Source organism: Phalangium opilio, unplaced genomic scaffold (genome assembly GCF_054372755.1).
Source record: "Phalangium opilio isolate 3A_F unplaced genomic scaffold, DU_Popi_V2 ptg000209l_1, whole genome shotgun sequence".
Taxonomy (NCBI): domain Eukaryota; kingdom Metazoa; phylum Arthropoda; class Arachnida; order Opiliones; family Phalangiidae; genus Phalangium; species Phalangium opilio.
Window position 1 is genome coordinate 21,427,015 of NW_028324217.1, and position 7,643 is coordinate 21,434,657.

Consider the following 7,643-nt stretch of genomic DNA (forward strand, 5'->3'; position numbering starts at 1 on the left):
TAAAATATAAACATTTGTTTTTAATATAGGGGCTTTCTGGTTGGATATCTGTCCCTTACTAAAGTTCAAGCCAAGAAAGGTTTCGTACTCGAGGTTCTATTTCCCCTTTTCTTAAGGGTTTTAAGGTAACTTTCTTTATTCTTGGCTTATTGTTTAATCGATTATTAAACTCTATTTAGAATTGTGCCAATGGTATTGCTTGTAATCGCTCTCACTCTTCTCATGCCATTTACTGGCACAGGCGCATTTTGGAACTATTCCAATTACGAAATGACAAACCGTTGCTTGGAAAGATGGTGGAGCATCTTGTTTATAGGAACAAATTTTGAGAAACTCTCCGAATCGGTAAGATAAAAAATCGGACCAGTATATGTTTTTTGAATTTTGTTTATTTTACCTTGGGTACGTTAAGTAATTGTCAATGTGCAACAACTCGGTTTCCGAAAACCACTTTCTCTTGTCAATTGGCTGAGATGTAAAGGAGCTGAAGCTTTTTATCTTTCGTGCGATCGGGTTTTCCTAAGATTTTTAAGAATTGGCCGTACTTTTATAACTAGCCCTGAAAATTTTGTAGGTGTTAATAGAGCAATAAAATTAATGGTCGCATAGTAGAGATAGCTTTACTTGAGGAAACTGAAGTCTTTGATCACCGCTCACGGCAAGGCATCAATATCAATGGATGGCATTTCTAATATTATAATATTGTATTAGGCACAAGTGCTTTGTAGGTCTGGTGACCAATAACTTCGGCTCAATTTGTTTATTCAATGAAAGGTCTTTCAACTACTCATTTAATCTACCACTCATTATTTGTAAATTACATAAAATTTGTCCCTGCCCAACACGTTAGAAGAAATATCTAGGCTGTTCAACTACAAATGTTTCCATCCGGAGTAGTGGATTGAATATAGCTTTCCAAGATGCGTTTCAAATGTACTGAGAATTATTTAATTTATTTCGTAGTGCATTGGCCAAGCATGGTATATATGCGTAGACATCCAGCTATTTATGGTTATTCTGCTATTAATATACTTCAGTAGAAGGTATTTGCAAAACATAACATGAATTTTCTCAGAGGCTGTTGCAGACTGTTGTGACCATCATTTCGTATAAAAAAACCCATTCTTTGCAACCGTCTCTAGACATGTTGTTTTATTTTCTACTAAAACATGATTATATTCCCTACCTAGGAGTCCAAAAATTGGAAACCTTATTTTCGTCGTATTGTTACTTTTTTCTCTATCATGTTCGCCAGCTTATGCGTATCTTACTTTAAAACAACCAACACTAATTTTTCATCATCTTGATTTATAGTAAGTATTACCCTTTTTCTTTTTCGTGACCCATGATTTATTTTGATAACCTTTTCGAACAGTGCAATGGACGAATACCTTTTAAAGGTGCACGAGCCACAACACCATCTTTTGCCATATTTAATGGGATATGGTTTGGCTAAACTAATACTTTCAAGGAAACCACAGCCATTATCCTATGTAATATGTGAAGTTTTTTATTATCAGGAATTTACACATAGTAGCACTTGACATAGATTTTTGTTCAATGATGAAACGCATTGTGGGTGGGTCACTTTGCTTACGTGATAATATATAGAAGCTCCTAATTACATTAAGGGGATAGTGAGTGGCAAAAACAAATGAGACTGGGCTTCTTATGAAGAGACTCTTAGGCCATATAAATCTTTTAGCCTAAAAATTTGCAAAATGCTATAATGGTAGGCAATTCTGAAACTGATATCTTTACAGATACAGAAATTTCTAGGCTGGACATTTTCTTTGACTGTGAGTGCTTATGTTCTTTTCTACCCTTGGGTTTGGAATATTGGAAGAAACTTATCCGTAGCCGGAAGTGTGGTTTTTGCGGCCTTCTCTATGCCTTTGTGGTGCCTAAGCGTCTGTTGGCTGATATATGTCTGTTATACGGGAAACGCAGGTTAGATGAGAAGAGAAATTTGCTAAATCATACCGGTATTTTAATATATGATATTACTTTAAATATTATAGCTGTCGTTGATCGGGTTCTTTCGTTGAAAGTACTGAACTATTTGAATAAACTGCTACTTCTTGTGTACCTTACGAACTCTCCAGTTTCTGCTTTTTTGACTGGAGACATGATTCGCCTTTACAATCAGACGATATGTCTATAGTAAGATGCGTTTAAAATGAATATAAATTTAGCAAAAACTGTTACAGTACTTTCATTTAGTCATTTTGGTATAACTATAATTAGGGAGACATGGTGAAATTCCACTAACGTCAGGGTTGTCACGGGTCAGGGAAAAACTGGAAAAGTCAGGGAATTTAAAAATGGGCCGAAACGGTCAGGGAAAAGTCAGAGAATTTTAAAAATTTCAGCAAGTCAGGGAAAAGTCAAGGGATTTGATTTTAGTGGGTAAAATTTATGGGGATAAGTCTTTATTGAAAGAGTAATGAAAGTTTCTCCTAATCCTCTCTTAATACAGAAAAATCTAGAGCAATCATTAAAAATGTCTAGAATTGTTTTATAAAGTAAATGCCTTTAAAAATCTCTTAGACTGTTATTTATAGCTAAAATGATTGTTTTTCATTTTGGTACAACAAATACAGTGGAAAACTTAATGTGAAGAATTTATTTAATTATAAGCACTTAAAACGTGCTGTAAACATTTACAATTTTGGCCTAAAAAAGTCTGGGAAAAGTCTTGTAAAAATTCCGTGGCAACCCTGAACGTATATTTCATAGGGTAAAGTTAAAAAATAGTATATGCAGGGTTTGTACGAACCCGGAAATATCCTGGATATCATATTTATCTCGAGAAATCAGGCAACATCATTTACGAAATAGATTACAGTACAATCGAATTTCGTATGGTCCCTGTTTACGCCTGTACACACGGTCATTTCTAGATCTTTGAACAAATTTTTAGATTTTTATATGAATGTATAAAGACGTTTTCGACATGTTTCGTTTCAGATTGGAAATTCAGTCAAAATTTGGTTGTTCTCTATTTATTCTCATTTATCTTGCACATTTTCTACGAAGTCCCTCTTTCAAACTTCATTAGTATTCTTGTCCGTTTGGTTCATAAGGATTCAAAGAGCAAGATCCCTGTTTCTAATGAAAGTGGAATATTAAACCAAGATGCAATTGTATAGGCAATAATATAGATTAAAGGAAACGTTACGGTAATAAAAGACAATGCCTTAAAAGTACTTCCTTTTTCTAAATATAAAGAAAAAAATATTAAAAAATAAATAAATGATCTCTTATTACAAAATAATTAGCGTTTAATCTGTCTTAAAATCAAGGGATACTGCACTGCCACTGGTTTAGTGCCGTCTGTGAAATCAAACCTCTCTCATCCTGTGAGAATTAAGCATTCTCGTAGGGGTAGGCCTAATTAGTTTGATTTAGCAGACGCTACTAAAGAAATGGCGGCGCAGTAGTCCTCGTTTTTGAGAAGTTGAAAATGTAGACGTTTTGGCTGTAGACACGAAATAATAAACAGATTGAAAAAAATCGGTGGATAAATTTCTAGATGAAAAAATTACGATTACATAATAATATATACGCGGTATACCACGTCATGATATTAAACATCACAAAACACCGACATAAATAATTCAAACCCCAACAGGGCCGTCGAGAGACTTTGCGGGCCCGGGGTATGGTTATGAGTCGGGCCCCTAGAAAAATTCACAAACTCATTGGGAGGGAAAATATATGAGTGCACAGTAGTGGGTCAGCCAAATTCAGCTTTCCGTGCACTCGCCAAAAGCACTCCACACACTCTTTTCTCGTAGCATCTTAGGCACTTTTAAGCCCTGGCATCTTAAAGGAAAAATTCGGTAATTTCACTAACTAATAGAACTTATTGCGCCTATTTCTATCACCAAATTACAAATTTGTACATAACTTAAGTCAAATTTTTATTATTTCATTCACTGGTATTCTAAGGTACTTCAAGAAGAGGTAGAAACCTAAAATTTGGGATTAATTTGGTAATAAATATATAAAGTAAGATAAAATTTAAAAATACTGAACTTTCTTTCTTTTTTCTAGTTCTCACTTTAAAAACTATACCCATAAAAAGAAATTAGATTCTAACGAAAACACTAACGTGCAAAAATGTGCAAAGCTTTGCTTCGGAACTGCTATACTTTAAGTTCTGAGATCTCATGTATTTATATAAATATTTTTGAATTTTATATGAAAAATACTGTCACTTGGCTATTGCACAGCAAAAATGAGATAATAATAACAGTATTACCAATTTTATAACCAAGTGCAGATATGCATTATATAAAGGAAATGACAAAATTTTATTTAAAACTTGGCTGTGAATGGGATCTCCGAACATGATTTTACGTCCAAATCGAAGCTTGTCATATTTTTACAAGTTATTGTTTTTGTACGGATACTTAGTTTAGAAGCTCATATAAGTTACAATTAAATAACCCAATTATGAGCGACTGCGAGACGCTAACCATCAGCATTGAAGTCAGAAAGCTGTTGGTATATGACTAATTTTGTTATGATAAATTGAATAATATTTATGTCTGCCCGATTCTCCACAGCAAAGAAACTACAGTAAAAATGTTGAAGTTTTCCCGTGGCCCACTAGGGTTATTCACATAATAAACAAAACTTAAACCTCCCTTTAAGTTTTATCAGGGATAGATAGACTTTTTTAAGACGGAATAAACAATTGGGCCAATCCCAGTTCCTTTGCTATTGGTACGATCGCTGGTTCAGCAAACGCAGCGGGGGGTTTTGGACTACCGGAAGTGGGGACTGGGGAAATGCTGCAGTCACAAGAGAAATTAACCTGATGTGAGGAACCGCTTTACAATCACGAAATAATTCCTCTTTAACGCGTTCTATATCAGCTGCTTACGTCAATGATTGTGAGGGGAGCGGGTCGGGTGCCTTTTCAAAACAAATTCAACGGTCCGCCGAACACTTTACAGTCCCTTGAAACTTAGTTGAGGAAAACATTTTTTTAAGTTTTAAGTTAATATTTTCACAACCATTATCCACTAGAATTAACTAAGGTCGAGACCCGGCCGGGCCCCCTAGAGGTACGGGCCCCGGGAAAATGGATCGAATTGCCCCCCTCTCTCGACGGCACTGAACCCCAAGCAGTGATGCCAGGTGGGAAAAATGGAATTTCCCTTTCCAGCCCTTAAAATTTCAACCTAGTTTAGAGACGCGAATGTGATATGCTGATTTCTTCGTATTTATGAAGAAACAAGTTGGGAAAAACTTATTTACCTAGATATGGAATTATTTCTCTTTTTTGAAGTAAAAATTTACGAAATATTGAAGCAGTATTCCAAGCATAGCGAATATGCAGTAAAGCAGACGACATTTTACATCCAATAAGGATAAATCTTGGACACATGGAAATCGGTCGATGGAGAAAAGAACAGGAATTGAAGTCTACGCTTCAGCTGTTTACCCTATAATCTGATATCTACATTCACAACTAATTTTCAGTGTAAACACTATCGTCTCGTCTCACCAACAATATTCTTAGTTTGCCAACATGAGTGTTAACGTTAAATAACACTAAATCTCAATTGCAGCTAGACGCACCATACAGAGAATAAAAACTCTGTAGCTACTACCCGTTTACCACTAGCCCTTTTACTATTCTAATTGCCACCATGATCTTTTCTTCTATTATAAAATCTTAACCCGACTATTTAAGAGTGTATTTAACTTTCGGCTCACTCTGAACCGTTGATGTCTCTTCATTTCAGACACGAAAATCAAAACCCAAAGTTTACTTCCCCTCGGGCCTCAATTATTTACTCTTTGTTTCACTAAGCCTATTGCGGATAATACTTAATATACCCGCCGGAGTCTAGGACAGCTTTCTTCATGAAATCACTAAATCAAGAATTTTTCTATATACATATGTAGTTTAGCTAAGGTAATATATAAACAGTATTTCAAATAACAATATTAAAAAAATCTTTGGAATATCAAAATTAAACGGAACTTTATAGCTACAAAAGTACTAAATGCATCATAATTACGAAAAATATTTCCACATATTCATTTTATATTATGGAAAAAGGGAATATTAAGGTTCTGTAGGATTTCTTTACACATCAAAACAAAACGAACTTCTAACGCAGTGCACTAGTGTAACAACGGACGGACAAACACATAGAATGCTGTTTTACCCTTTCCGTATTAATTTTGTGTTGAAAGACATGATTATCTTAAATACTAAAATAAATATAATTATTATAATAAATTTTCTTCGTTACTTATTCACCTTATTCAGCGTTACATCCTTTTCAGAAAGAACAATTAAACATTCTTGAGAGACTTGACTAATGTTGACGTTTGAATTGAAGGATACGGCTGTTGTTTCGCCTTACTCAAATAGGTAGTATATAAGGGTTTCGAATCGCAGGTATGGATAAGAACAGCGCAATTGCGTGAACTTTTGGTGGAAGCCCCGCCATTGGGAGGCCAGACGTTTGTCGTAACCCTGGCCGATCGCCGAGTATGTCTTAACCTTAAGGATGATGATGGAGTAGAATCGAGGTGTACAGACTGGTGTCCATGTGGGATGCACAAAAACAAAGACCAGAAGATGGTGGTGTTAGAAGCCAGGTGTACTGACTGGTGTCCATAAGGGATGGACCAAATCAAAGACCAGAAGATGGTGGTGTTAGAAGCCAGGTGTACAGACTGGTGTCCATAAGGGATGGACAAAATCAAAGACCAGAAGATGGTGGTGTTAGAAGCCAGGTGTACAGACTGGTGTCCATAAGGGATGGACAAAATCAAAGACCAGAAGATGGTGCTGTTAGAAGCCAGGTGTACAGACTGGTGTCCATGTGGGATGGACAAAAACAAAAACCAGAAGACGGTGGTGTTTGAAGCCAGTTGTATAGACTGGTGTCCATGTGGGATGGGCAATGATCAGAAGATGGTGGTGATTAGAAGCCAGTGTGTACAGACTGGTGTCCATGTGGGATAGACAATGATCAGAAAATGATCAGAAAATGGTGGTGATTAGAAGCCCGTGCGTACAGACTGGTGTCCATGTGGGATGGACAAAAAACAGAGGCTGGTGGTGTTAGACAGGCAATGGAGTGGAATACAATTTCCGGGAAATGCGGTCCGGAAATTGAGTACACGTTTGCTCCGATTTGCAAACTGCGAACGCGGTTACGTGGGGATAACAACAGACAGACACAGACACACACCTTCAAACACCCACAAGTAACCACAAACACACACAAGCACCTTCAAGCACCCACAAGTACCCACAAGAACCCACAAGTACCCACAAGCACAACAAAAATCCCATGTTATCTCTATGGAACAATATTGTATCTTTCACCAAATGTCGGATTAATTTTATGGATTCTAAAACCACCCTTAACAACTTTTTTCTTTATAGAGTTAACTATTAGTTGGATCTCTTTGAAATTTTAACCACAAAATTAGGGCCCAAATTTTAGTTCACTGGCAAAATTTCAAAGCAGCAAACACAATGCGAAAAAGGTTACGGCCAATCAAAGAACCCTCCTTTAGCATTAGAGGCAGTATCAAGTCTTATCTAAGAGAGCGACCGCTCTCCTAGAATACACTTTTAGTAGTACGCAACGAGGCAGAAA

The 7,643-nt window shown here is 36.3% G+C and overlaps 1 long non-coding RNA gene across 1 annotated transcript; it reads left to right on the top strand.

The window, feature by feature from the left end:
- Positions 1-1,188: 1,188 nt before the first annotated feature.
- On the top strand, positions 1,189-1,881 carry LOC149621243 (uncharacterized). Its single transcript, XR_016375262.1, has 3 exons — positions 1,189-1,313; positions 1,376-1,493; positions 1,764-1,881. It is a non-coding gene; the product is annotated as an uncharacterized LOC149621243 (long non-coding RNA).
- Positions 1,882-7,643: the final 5,762 nt, after the last annotated feature.